Source organism: Triturus cristatus, chromosome 5_2 (assembly GCF_964204655.1).
Source record: "Triturus cristatus chromosome 5_2, aTriCri1.1, whole genome shotgun sequence".
NCBI lineage: Eukaryota > Metazoa > Chordata > Amphibia > Caudata > Salamandridae > Triturus > Triturus cristatus.
The window spans coordinates 369,090,152-369,105,234 of NC_140588.1; positions in this window are offsets into that span (position 1 = coordinate 369,090,152).

Consider the following 15,083-nt stretch of genomic DNA (forward strand, 5'->3'; position numbering starts at 1 on the left):
ATGGCACTTCTCCTTGTTCTTGTCCTTAAATGTCCCTGCTCATTTTTGCACAAGTTTTCACCACTTATGGAAGCAATTTTGGAAGTCTTTTATTCCCTTCCCTCTGAAGATTCTTTGTCTACTCAGGATCCTCTTCGCAGAATTTTGTCAGCATCCCCAAGGGCCTTTCTCATTTATAAATTTTTCAGCTCCACTGTCCTGGAGCGATCTATGACTAAGATAGAGTTCGCTTGGGAGACAAATTTTGGCTGTGAATGGAGCACTGATTTTTGGAGCAAGATATGGACTAGATCGTTGAAAATATCTAGATCCACTTCTACCACTCAATCTATGTTTTTTCTATATCACAGACTTTATTTCACCCCCATTTCCATTGCCAATTTTACACACTCTAATAATAAGACTTGCTGGTCTTGTGACCATCCCTTGGCTGACCTCTACCACCACCTCTTTTCATGCCCTCCCATAGTTTCTTTTTTGTACAAATTTAACCTCGGATATCGAATATTTTCAATCTAAATATTCCCCTATCAAATGCCCTTCTTTTTATGGGAAGTTTATCAGAATCACTCTGGATATTGTCTCACGAAGGGGGGTTGTTTGACCTCATGTTAGCTTTAGCTTTTCAACAAATTACACTCAACTGGAAATGTCCAAACAAGCTCACAGTCAAGTCTTGGTGGAACACTGTATGCCATTATCATAGGTTGGACATTGCTTTTGCCTCCTGTTGTAATCCACAGATAAAAAGAGATCTATTTTGGTTACCGCTGACTGTTTATTTAAATAAGCTCTTCATTTCTCAGGTTTCCAGCAACCAGTCAGAAAACTTTCAACCTCCATGAGTTTCTTCTACTTCTTTGCCTTTTTTCTTCTTTTTAATATCATTCATATTGTAAAATTTGTATGGAAGATGTGTTAATTGTATCCTCTTTTATTCTAATGAGTATTTATTGCTATTTTATCCTCAGCTGCAGAGCATATTTTATCTCCCCCTTTTCTTTCCCCTCTATTTTTCCCTATGTAAACCCTAAAATTGAAAACAGCTTTTTGCTATGTTCTTATGGCATGTCCTTATCACATATGTTGGTTATTCTCAAATATTGCCACATCTTGCCCTATGTTGGATGATGAACATTACATTAATAAAGTTTCCTAAACTTAAAAAAAAGAAATTCATCCACCAATCCATCAGTGCACACACACTTATTCAACCATTCTTCCATTCAAGCACTCACCCTATCCCTAGCCACAGACTAACTGATTTACACATTCATTCATCTTCTATTAATCCATAATCCCACCCATTCATCCAGCCACTCACTCGTTATTATATTCACCCATTCACACAACCAGACAAACAAATTTAACAATGAAGAATCAATTTCACTTATAAAACAGCCAGACCTAATGGTTTTGCGAAAGCTGGCTTTTAAAAGTTATTTTCAAATTTTTGGGGTTCCACCAATATGCAAAATTCTGCTCTAGCCTCTTATGCTTATAGACTGATGTAATTCAAGCAGAAATTTATATTAAAAAATTGGCAGCATTTAGAGGTTTTCCACACATGCTGCTGCATATTTATGGCGTAAACAATATAAGAGCACAATCGTTTTTTGCTGGTAACTGTTTTGATGGGGCATTCGGTAAGTGTTATTTGATTGTAAACCCACTGAAAACGTACTTATTTAACTGGCTGAATCGCAAATCTTTTTTTCCAGTTGTAATTTAGACTTGTAGCTGGATAAAAACATGGTTTACCCATGCATATTTTGCATATGATTAATAAAGGGTCAGGCGTGTCCAAATGCATATTTGTGCATGACTTTCAAAACTGTAGCATACAAACATCAGTCCTATGCACAACAGAGCTCATTCTCAATATTACATCTGCCCCTAAAGGTTTACTACTTTGCTCGGTTGCACATTTACAATTGTTTGCAATTGCCAAATATTTTCAGGTTACACATGCAAACCTACATGTGGAAACCTACGCCAGTCCCCACCCCTCCAGTCTGGCAGACATACATTTCCAAGCCTTTCAATGGTGGGAAAGGGTCAGAAAACAGTTTGTGAATATCCACCAATATGTATGTTTGTGGTGTACAGAACCAGAGATACCGACTCTGGAATGCCCACTCCCCACCAGGGGGAGATAAACTCACATTCTGGACATTTTAGTAAACTCTTACGAGTCAAAAAGCCAGTTTTCGAACTTGGTGTTGCACTCTTAAACTAGACTATTTTAATGAGTAAGTTAGACTAGAGCTTGCAAAAATCTTCGCCAACTGGGACCAATGCGGTGATTTGTGAGTAATTTTCAACCATTATTGCCCCGCACTAACGGTTATAAGGCTATTAGCACTGTGCTGATCATTTTTTAGACTAGCATTGACAAAGCCAATAGGTTTCGCCTATGTGAGAGCTATTGTCTTTGGCAATGTGCTTTAGCTATGTTGTACACCAGCCTGGCTGCTGTTCAGCATGGCTAAATGTTTGCGGCTTGAAGAGGGGTGGGTAGATTAGAGTGGGGTAACTTGGGGTATATTGGAGTACGGTGGAGTGGGGTAGATTAGGGTAGAGTGGAGTGGGGTAGACACACTTCGGGCATGCAATCCGAGGTGGGTGGGACATGCACTTGTTTTGAGTCTGTACTGTCTCCAGGGCGGGACCCGGAACTCAAACCGGCCCTGTAAATTGAGTCGGGCCAGCATCAGGGGTGGGGGGATGTGGGGGGGGGCAAGGGTGTGGGTGGAAAACACTGCACAGTGCAGCTGCTTTTGTTACAGGGGGACAATATTTCAGCTATGCAGCAAAACTGGCCCCCGGTAACAAAAATGGCCCCAAGGGGTCCAAAACCAGCCTGATCCCTGGCGGCCCACCGGGGAAATGCACGGTGCCCACTACGGCCAGTCCGGCCCTGACTGTCTCTCCCTGCATGTGCATGCCTTCTGCATGTCACATCAGCTCAACACAATGATCTGGAGCTCCCGATGTATGTGTGGACCTCACGCGCTCTGCTTTGACTGGCATCTGTGATTCCCAATAGTCAAGACGCAATCTTACCCAATCTAGTGGACCAGCGGGATGCCTGTGTTTACAGATCTAGCCTTCGGCGGCAGTCCAGCCCGTACCTAGATTCACGTGCACCCTACATCTGCTCACAATTAGGAGACCAACCGCAAGGTAATTAAACTCCCCACCCCGACGGCCTTATTATCTCCAGGCTGGCAGCGAAGGGTAGGCCGCTGGAATATCACTGCACAGGACTCCGTGAGTATCTTGAAGGATTCCCTACTTATACCTCGCTTTTCTGGTTACCTCCATGGTTAATTGATAATGTATGCTTGTCTTTTATTACTTTTATCCCCCAGCTAAGCATGGTCCTCTGCTACTGCCTAAGGGCAGTATTTGTACTCTAATAGGGTAAAATCTCTCATTATAGCATAGATTTACTGTGTTGTCATCCATACCCGATAAACTGGTCATGTACCACGCTTTTATATGTGGATTTCTGGGTTTGTGTCTACATTGTCACATGTGCTTCACCTGCCTGTTTGTCTGTCTTTTATGTATGAACGCTCACTGATAGGTGTGATTTCACCTACAGCATGACTTTGAAGGTATTTGCCTAATGCATTTACCTATCACTGGTGGGAAGTATCACCTGGCTTCCTATCGCTGTGATACCTCTTACCTGCTGTCTCCTTTTTTGTTACAGGTTAGATTATGCATATTTAACCATATAAGGTATACCCTAAACTATAGGGGTGATTTTTGATTGGGTACTTAATTTAACACTACATCTACAATCTCAATCATCTGTAGATTAGGTAAAGATATGGTCCTGATGAATTGCCAAGATCTACCATGACGACTTAAGGCAAGAAACATGTTGACCCCTGTTTACATTTCTATTTGAGCTGTCAATGATCATTGTTTCCAGCACAGCCACACCTTGTTTTTATTTGTGAGAAGAGCACCTATATATTAAATAACTTGAAAGGTTCCTCTTAGTCACTTTTAAGTCACATTTTTACCAATCTACACACACTGTATCTCCACACATAATAAATCACAGCATCTTATGTTTTAATGATCTCCGCCAAAGTGCCCCCTCGAGGGGCCCGTTGGGCATCACAGCACTGGCCCAATGAGGAGCTGCCCGATGATGAAGTATTAAATCCATCTGAGTGTGTGGGGGCTCTTGCTTCTGATCAATTGGATTCCCCCATCTAATGGATCAGCCCTTACCGGCCGACAGCTTCTCCCTTTACCCAACTTTACTAGTACAGGAACTGCTTACCATCTGCAGACAGCAATGTTTTGTAGCCATTCTGTACAGCACAGCGGATGTTTTGTAGTGTGGCTAAAACTCATTTTAAAAGTGCCATGACGCAGCTGAGGCTAATGCGCTTTTAAAAAGAATAAAAGTGTGTTAGTGCTGGATGCATCATAGTCTTTTTTTATACTTAGCCATGGTGCACAGAACAGCTATGCTTCTATACAGCTTGGCTACAAATCATTGGCAAAGTCAGAAATGCATATGCTGTACATCGTGAACAAAAGGCAATGGTAGAGCCAATACTCTTAAAGGCAAGACCTACTGGTTTGCCAATGCTTGTTAGGTCTTGGCAAAACATCCCTGTACAAATCAGTTAATCTCCCCATGTGTGACAAATAAAAAAGATAACATTTGGTGAAAAATCTTATAAAGAAAGCAATTGCGCCCATGTCCATGTCTTGGTGAAATTACATTTGGAAGCAGATAATATCTGTTGTCACAATAAAAGCAGATAACAGCTGTTGGCACATAAACATACATTTCAAATGAGAAAAGGATTTCTTTAATGTAATTGTTACATAGTAAAACCTATCTACAAATGGCAAAAAGTTCAACAAGGATGACAGGAAAGAAAAAATACCACCAGTACCTCAATCACAGCGCAATCTGCGGAAGGACGAAATCAAGCTGAAGAAATCAGTACTTGGTCCATGCTCCAACTGAAAAAAGAGGAAGGGAAGACAGGATGCACTGGACAATTAGAAAACAGCAAATAAGAGTGACAATGAAGCCAACAAATGTTAAGCAATAGGCAGGCTGTCAGTCCCTTGTATACAACATCTCTCGAAAGTAAGAGCGCAATCGGTGCATGCTCTGTCACAGGCGAGACCTAAAAATATGCACGTCTTTTGGATTTTCTGCTTTTAGGGTAACATCTGAACACAAAAATATCTGTAGCTCTTGACTTTGACAATCAGAACCCGAATTTTATGTCTGCATTTATCAGAATTTCCACAGGTAAGTTAAACTTATGAACAGATATTTTGTATTTTGAGTCCCTTGGGAGGAGCAAAATGTACTAATCTTTTCACCTTTTAACTTCTATTCACACGTGCAGATGATGTGATGCGAATGTATTTTTGCTCCGATGCATTCAACAGATAATTTACAAATCATATATATTTAATTATGTTTTTGCTGATTCACATTAAATTTATGTTAGTACACATTGGGCTTGATTCCCAACAAAAGATGTAGATCGGTACATGGAGGTCTAAAACCTTGAAAGGGGACAAAAGTATGACCTGAAATTCACAACATTTTCCAGAAATAGAGTCTAGATACATGTGGAGTTGCAATTTTCTAGGAGAACTACAGGAAAATCTTTGTGAATTCTGGTTTTTGTAGCAACGCCGGGGCATTTCTGCCTACATCACTGTACATTTATGCACGCAGAAACCTCATTGCTTTTATGCGATAGCACACTTTCTGCTTTGACCACAAGGAAGAATATGGTCAGGTATTGCCGAGTCCCAGCCCCTTAACCTGTTAGCAGACCACCTACGAATCTCCCTCCCCCCATATCGCCCTCTCTTTGGCAGGGACTCACACCAAACTTTGGGTTATGGTCTGTAAAACCCCAGCCGTATTTATTACACACAAACCATAATTAAAACTTAAAATATCATTTTACAAAATTAATAAACAGAAACACCAAATACACTCCAATTCAGTATTATTTACACATTTTGATGGATAACCTTAACAGAGACACTAATACATAGCCATTCCTAACCATAAACTAGTCATTGTCCCTGCGTATCCTGCATTGAGCCTATGAGTGAGATCATGACCGGTCCACCTGTGAGGTCCCCCTGTAGTGATCTTGTGTCTGCCCACAAAGGTACCTACCTCAGGCACCGCCTACACCCTCAACTAACCTCCCCCAAGGGGCTGTGCTGTTGGCTTTGGTGCCCACACGCCTGTGGGGGGATTGGCCATAAAGGCCTGTTGGCAGCCTGCACTCCCACACTCCTTGCACCCTCTAGCTGACTTACCATAAGCACCCCCTGATGGGCCCAGAGAGACCGCTGTCTCCACCTGCACCAGGTAAAAGGATACATTCTATGTACTGCAAATGACCCACTAATAATGACCCCACCGCCACAGACCAGCATAGTTCACCTACTATCTGACCGCCCCCTCAGGAAACGGTCATTCCCTGCTTCGCCCCCTAGGTCAACCATGCCAGCCTGTTCTCTAGCAACAACTCATTACCCACCTTCGATAGGTGGACCCAACCCGGCACAAAAAAACCTTTTCCCCTGTATGCACCAGTGTGGAATACTCTGCAGCTTTGGGGACCTAAACAACTTGTCCATCTTTTTATTAATCCATTTCACTGAGTGATTAAGGGCACAGACGACTCCCCTCCACGCCATTGCAACTGCGGGATGATGTGAGACCATGCTACCACTGACTGGGGGCATCTCTTAGCCAACTATGCCATCTCGGTAATCAATGCCTCAAATAATCCCCTCCTGCCAAGATGTACCAAATCATTGCCCCCCAGGTGTACCACGATTACCTATGAGGGCGTACCCCCCTTGCAAAGCCATGACTCTAGTGTGTTTCTCAACTGATGCGGGCGGAGCCCCCCTTGTCCTTAGAAAGGCATTTGGAAGCCCGCCTGGCGAGCCCGCTCGTCAAATTACCTGTAGAAAAAAACATGTTTTAACCTTTGCACATACAAAAGGCCAATTATCAATACTTCCATCCAATCTGGCACCCTGGGGTGCACTGGGGCTGCACAGTAAAACGGCAAATGGCACGACCCATCATACTTCCTTCCTGCGTGACAGGACAGGGGAGACTGTGAGAAAACAAAGGGAAAAAAGGTAATTGACCACCTTAGTAGACCTACAGCATGTTCAACTTAACATAGTGCTTGTAGCATTCTGAGGACTATCTCCAAATCCTCTGCTCTGCCTGCCCCGGGAATCCCCTAGTCACCGCCTCCATGGCCGCTCCAATCCTGAATGAATGAGAACAGAAATCAGTGGGGTCCATTCCAGGAGTCTTGAGCGCCAGACCCACCACCCTGGAGAACTGAAACCTCATCAAAGGCGTGGCATCATGATGCACTAGCAGTGGGCCTCCTGCCCTCTTACGCCTATGCAACAATAATACTTCTAGGTTACTCACGGGACAGCAGGTGTTACCCAGTGCTCTATGCAAGATGATGTGGTCTCCCCTTCCAACCTGGTCTGTCTTGGAGTGTGGTACCACAATACTCAGGGAAATTTTCACGTGCACCATCTGCACCCCGATAATCTTTCTTATTCTTGGTCCCCAGTTCCTCCACCCTGAACGCTCCGTAAAAGGCCCATGTAAAAGCTGACCTGAAGAGGTCAGCCTCTTTGGTGGACCTACAGATGTTTCCGAGGACACTCAAAACCGCTGCCAATGTGTCTACACCAATGGGGCACATGGCATCTGACTGGGTCCCCTGCAGGCACTGCCATCCCCGCAAAGCCATCTGAACAATGAAAGATCTGACTGAGTCCTGGTGGCCCAATATCTTAGAAAAGAAAGAAATTACTGCAGGCCAGTGAGGTGCGCACCATGCTGGACCCAGGATGGCACCAAAACCTTCGCTACCTGCCGTGTCCATAAGGAGGCCCAGCTCCTCACTGGATTTGGTGGGGCTGGGCCACACTACAGTGCCATTAAAATTACGCAGGAATGCTAGCCAAATATGGATGTCCTGATGCACCTCATTTGACCAACTGGTGTGGTTGTGCTTCTCCTTCAATCCCAATATTGCCGGCGCAATGGATCGTGAAAATGAGTGGCCAATGGGAATGATCCTTAAAGTATAAATGAGCTGCCCAAAAGTCTTCTGCAGCTGATGCAATGTGACTTTATTCTTATTGAGTCACCCCTTCAAGGCCTGAGAGAAGGCCAAAACCTTTCCCTGTAAAAGCTGTGACAACCTGCCTCCAATTCAATACCCAGGAACTCTATGACCGTTGTCAGTCCCACAGTCTTGCCTTGCGTTAAGGGAACTCCAAACTCACTCATTAATACACAGAAGGATGGCAACACCTCTCCACACTCTGGTGAGCCGGGCGAGCCTAGAAAAAGAAAATCATCCAGACAGTGCAACACCCGTAGATGCCCTGCTCTCTGTCTGAAAACCCATTCAAGGAAGGAACTGAACCTCTCAAAATAGGAGCATGAGACAGAGCAACCCATGGGCATGCATGTATCCAGAAAATACATCCCCTCAAACTGAAAAGCTAACAATGGAAAATCCTGTGGGTGCATGGGGAGAAGGCTGAATGCAAACTCTATGTCTGATTTTGCCAGGAAGGTACCTGGAGCATCTCTATCGCCTGATCCAGGGAAGCATATCCGAACGAGCATAGCGTATCATCAATTGCCTCATTTAAAGACCCCTAGCAGCGGACAGGTTATGTATTAAGCAAAATTTGCCTGGGTCTTTCTTGAGCACCACCCCTAGTGGAGAGCAAACAAAACCTTCCAGGAGCATTGACTCAAACGGGCCAGCCACTCTCCCCAATCTCACTTCCTACTCAATCTTTGCTGCAGCCACTGCTTGGTTAGACACCAGGGACTGCTGGTTTCTGCAATGGGCAAAGCCCACATATCCTGGGGCTGGTATCCTGAAACCATCCTTAAAACCTTCAAAAACCACATGTGCCGCCCCTGGGCTAACATACCTATTAAGCCATGGGATTATTGCAGAAACGTTAACTGGGGAGGGGGCCTTGGTGAGGAGTGAGTCTTTAAACCTGCTACTTGCCCCCATCTATCCTTGGATTTCTTAAAACATTTTGTTTCAGGATGTGATGGGAGCCGGCAGAATGAGCAGACATGTTTGAATTTACATGACCCAGGCTGCCTGGAATAAGACCGCTAGTTGTAGTCCCAGCATGTCCCTTTCTCACCCCCCTCTGCTGCTGAGGGGAGCCTGACCGAAAGGACTAAATGGGGATGTCGTCCTGGTGTGGATGTCTCATATGGCACAACCATAAAACCACATCAATCTGATCCCATGCCAAATCAGGACTAATTGCCATAACCCTCCTAAACTCTTTCCACCCCACACCACTATACTTATCATGGGCACATGCAATCTGGTTCTGGTAACACACCTGTTGGGAGCCCAAACCGTTAAACCATTCTGATAAGACTGCCTGCTAGATGAAAAACCCCTTAATCCAATTGACTAAAGTCTCTTCTACCCACTTTTTTGTATGGCCAGTGGCCACAGTGCCTAGAATGCACACACTCTTTGCACCGTTTTGATTCCTCCCTCTCAGGTTTGTCCAGGAACAAATCAAATATATCCACAGAAGATCCCTTCCAAATCTTCTCCTTCACTTCAGGAGCAATATGCCTACCCAGATGATCCTGTGCTGACTGTATTTCCCCCAAACCAAGGCTTGGCAGCAGATTTGTCATACCTGTCTCCACCGAGTCTTGAGGCTTGGGAGTCGTTCCTGTCGCTGCTGCATCTCCTTGCACTGCGTCGGGTAGGGCTTCGCCTAGAACCTGAGGGGCTTGGGCCTCTGCCCAGTTAGCTACTGTGCCTTGACTCACCCCAAGCACTGTGCCCATGGTCCCCGCAATCATGGCTGACACAGATTGGACCCTCTGCGGCTCGGACCCTTCCAAGTTGACCATTAACCTCTTGGCCTTCTCCAAGTCATCCCCCCTGCCACCATGGGCCCACTCCACTCAGGAGACGCCAACATCCTGAATTTGTTTCGAAAGCCTGAGTAAATTGCTAGTCAGGTTGGTCACTAGATCTCACCAGAGTCGTTCCAGCCGCCGATGAGCCATTGCCAGTCTGCCCGATTTCCCCCAACCCAGTTGCAGATCCAGTCCCTGCCGCACCACCGCCATGCATCAAAACCAGAGTTGGTGAGCCTGCCCTTGTAGGTACGTTCCCTGTCACCCCCCTCTACTGGCACCTCTCCACCCAGTCCTGAGGGGTCTGCCACCTCTTCTTCAGGTCTTGCCTGGGTTGGCCTCTCCCCACCATTCCTATTGTTGTTTGTCCTAGCCCTCTTAGGTACAGGAGGAAATGCTGCCCTAGGGGCCACTCCTACCCACCTAGGCCTTTCTTCAGCCTCACCCTGCACGCCTGCAGGGGGGCGACTCCTCAACTCAGCCAAAGACTGATCCATGGCATCCATCCTGCGCATCATAGCGTTCATAAGCTCCTTCATGCGTGTGTGTTCCCTCCCTTCTGTTTTCTTGCTGACATCCCTACACCTGGTTGTCTGCTGCAAACAGAGCCTGAGGGACAACTCCAAAAACCTGGGCCTAAACAACCACCAATATATTATAAACTCTTAAATATGACTCTGGCCCCAGGTGACCAGCGTCCCTTTTTTGCAACAATTACTGTCTCCACACCCTTATTACCCACACACCTGGGCCTCTGCCGGAGCAGCCACCGTGTGTCCTAAACCGGATCAGGCGCGTAAAAGACTCAAGCCCATGCGGCTCCCAGTTGGCCCGAGATCCGTTGCTGACTGCTCCTGTCGAGCGCTGTGCTGAACATTGCGTGAATGACTTGGAAAAAACAAGCAGACAACAAAAAACTGATTAAAAGTGATCCGTGGGGGCAGCTGGCAGCGTCGGTCAGCTGATGACAGCAAGCAGTGAACAGAAACCGCTGCGCCACCCCTTTAAAAGGGGTACAAAAGGGGATGGTAATGGACGGAGCATCAGAACCAATCAAACACTCACACCCAGTCAACAGATCTGGGTTTGATCCATCACCGTTCTTTAGCCCACTCTGCCACCCCAGTTCAGACATAGCCATATGCAAATCAGTCTGACCCTGTGCCTCATGGGAACAGTCCAGCCCGAACTGCCAAGCCATGCCTTCCCTGGACCGGAAACAAGCTTCCTAGGACCGGTTTCTGGCATTTCAGCCGTCTTCAGCCAGGCTTGCTTGAATCCAGTGGCAAAGTGAGCAAGGTACTCACGTCTGAGCATACCCTGCCAATTTCTGGCGAACAAAGCGGTACAAAAGGGGGTGGTAATGGACGGAGCATCAGAACCAATCAAACACTCACACCCAGTCAACAGATCTGGGTTTGATTCATCACCGTTCTTTAGCCCACTCTGCCACCAAAGTTCAGACATGGCCATATGCAAATCAGTCTGACCCTGTGCCTCATGGGAACAGTCCAGCCCGAACTGCCAAGCCATGCCTTCCCTGAACCGGAAACAAGCTTCCTAGGACCGGTTTCTGGCATTTCAGCCGTCTTCAGCCAGGCTTGCTTGAATCCAGTGGCAAAGTGAGCAAGGGACTCACGTCTGAGCATACCCTGCCAACTTATGGCGAACAAAGCGGTACAAAAGGGGGTGGTAATGGACGGAGCATCAGAACCAATCAAACACTCACACCCAGTCAACAGATCTGGGTTTGATCCATCACCATTCTTTAGCCTACTCTGCCACCCCAGTTCAGACATGGCCATATGCAAATCAGTCTGACCCTGTGCCTCATGGGAACAGTCCAGCCCGAACTGCCAAGCCATGCCTTCCCTGGACCGGAAACAAGCTTCCTAGGACCGGTTTCTGGCATTTCAGCCATCTTCAGCCAGGCTTGCTTGAATCCAGTGGCAAAGTGAGCAAGGGACTCACGTCTGAGCATACCCTGCCAACTTATGGCGAACAAAACAGTACAAAAGGGGGTGGTAATGGACGGAGCATCAGAACCAATCAAACACTCACACCCAGTCAACAGATCTGGGTTTGATCCATCACCGTTCTTTAGCCCACTCTGCCACCCCAGTTCAGACATGGCCATATGCAAATCAGTCTGACCCTGTGCCTCATGGGAACAGTCCAGCCCGAACTGCCAAGCCATGCCTTCCCTGGACCGGAAACAAGCTTCCTAGGACCGGTTTCTGGCATTACAGCCGTCTTCAACCAGGCTTGCTTGAATCCAGAGGCAAAGTGAGCAAGGGACTCACGTCTGAGCATACCCTGCCAACTTATGGCGAACAAAGCGGTACAAAAGGGGTGGTAATGGACGGAGCATCAGAACCAATCAAACACTCACACCCAGTCAACAGATCTGGGTTTGAACCATCACCGTTCTTTAGCCCACTCTGCCATCCCAGTTCAGACATGGCCATATGCAAATCAGTCTGACCCTGTGCCTCATGGGAACAGTCCAGCCCGAACTGCCAAGCCATGCCTTCCCTGGACCGGAAACAAGCTTAATTTCCTTTGGTTTTTGCTTTGTTCGCCATAAGTTGGCAGGGTATGCTCAGACGTGAGTCCCTTGCTCACTTTGCCACTGGATTCAAGCAAGCCTGGCTGAAGACGGCTGAAATGCCAGAAACCGGTCCTAGGAAGCTTGTTTCCGGTCCAGGGAAGACATGGCTTGGCAGTTCGGGCTGGACTGTTCCCATGAGGCACAGGGTCAGACTGATTTGCATATGGCCTTGTCTGAACTGGGGTGGCACAGTGGGCTAAAGAACGGTGATGGATTAAACCCAGATCAGTTGACTGGGGGTGAGTGCTTGCAATGTTCAACACTCCGTCCATCATTTACTTTGGTTTTTGCTTTGTTCGCCATAAGTTGGCAGGGTATGCTCAGACGTGAGTCCCTTGCTCACTTTGACACTGGATTCAAGCAAGCCTGGCTGAAGACGGCTGAAATGCAAGAAACCGGTCCTAGGAAGCTTGTTTCCGGTCCAGGGAAGACATGGCTTGGCAGTTCGGGCTGGACTGCTCCCATGAGGCACAGGGTCAGACTGATTTGCATATGGCCATGTCTGAACTGGGGTGGCAGAGCGGGCTAAAGAACGGTGATGGATTAAACCCAGAGGTGTGGCTCACTGGTTAGAGGCGGCAGACCCGTAAGCAGAGAATTGGCCAGGGACCAGGGTTCAATTCCCGACGCGGCAGGGTTGTGGACCAGGGTCAAAACGGACTCGATAATTCTCGCCTCGGTACCTACTCTAACCAGGAACACACTCGGCAACTCTGGGCATTAAGCTTGCCTCATCTCTACAACGGCCCCCCACAGACGCTGGGGATGCCTGGTTTCACCTTGGAGATACCCAGAAAGGGACCATCTCACAGGGATAGCCAGGACGGGTTCCCCAGCGGTCTATAGCGCCGGGACACCTCCTCGTGAGGTAGCTGTTCGCGCTTTACAAATATCAGTATTATTATTATTATTATCAGTTGACTGGGAGTGAGTGCTTGCAATGTCCAACACTCCGTCCATCATTTCCTTTGGTTTTTGCCCCTTTAAAAGGGGCGGGGTCTGGCAGAAACCAGTTCCTGGTTGACCCGGAAGTGTTTAAACACTTTTGGGTCCCCACATGCCCTGAGACCAATGCCTGGACACTTTATAGGCTGGTGCCAACAGAGTCAGCCACTGCTGCCACCTGCCCCTGCGCCAGGACCGGCATCCCGCCAAAGGCTTGTTGTCCCCTAGTCGGTCCGACTTGGCACTCCCTTCTCTAAACACCAAGCAATTTTGGGGATGTTCCTTTCCCATTTTTTACCCGGAAGGGATTAAAGCCTGTAAATGACAGGAGTTCATTTCTGACAATTCTAGGCTGGGGTTTGAGAAGAGTTTGAGAACTCACATCATTTTTCAGGTTTGAGGGTGTTCCAAACCTTTCAATAGAGACATTGGTCTGGACGCCATTTCCCAACCCCTTAAGTGGGATATACTTATATACTATATTAGATATTCTTGAGAAAATAGTGCCAATGAGTTAAAGGATTTACAGGTGCATAGTCTTCTTTTGTGAGAACTTGCGGTTGTGAGTTGAGTCATTTGCATGTGTAAGAATGAAATGGCTGGGTGGTTTGGACCAATTGTCTCCTTTAATATTATCAGAGATATAGATCTAATCCACAAATATATTTTGCTCTGAGTTTGTGTGACTTACTGACTACCGCATTCCAGGAGTAAGATGTCATCCTAATTTACACCCAGTTTTCTTACGGAATTCAGTCGTAAACCAGGCGTACTACAAGATTAAGTCAAAGGAAAATCTCAGTGAATCTGGCTATAATGTCTGCATCTTAAATAAGAAAAGAATGCATCTTCACAGAAGACCAGCCAATCCAAGGGTGAGTTGTGTTTTATATATTATAGCCTGATTGTTATAATGTTACTTTATACTGTAATACTGTTTAATGAGTCGCGTGCCACCACGCGACTCATGTTGTTTATCTTTGTTATCCTTGCTCAGGCATTCTAGAGCGTGGCTGTTCGGTTGTGGAGAATCCTCTGTAACGCCAGTCTCAGCGTTGGATTCTTCACAGCTGGACGGCTCCGGTCATGGGTGCAACGATTCCAGAATAAAGCTGAATTTGAACCTACATCATCCTCATTATTACTTAATAACTTGGCGACGAGAGGGAACTCCTTCCGCACCCACTGCCAAGAGCCAGCTTTACCAGTTCATTAAAATTGCTCACAATTCTCACAACTCCAACTGTCCTGGAGCAATTTCAACTCCTCATCTTATCCTACGCTACCTGACTGCATCTCCAAATACTCCGGAACTAAGGTTGTACATTTATTTACCTTATTTCTTGCTTCATAATCTGTTTGGCCATGTGGCGTGAGCTGAATCCTCGCGCTTCCCAGTGCATCATCCGCACCCACTGCCAAGAGCCAGCTTTACCAGTTCATTAAAATTGCTGAGAAGTTCTCACATCTCCAACCGTCCTGGAGCAATTTCAACTCCTCATCTTATCCTACGCTACCTGA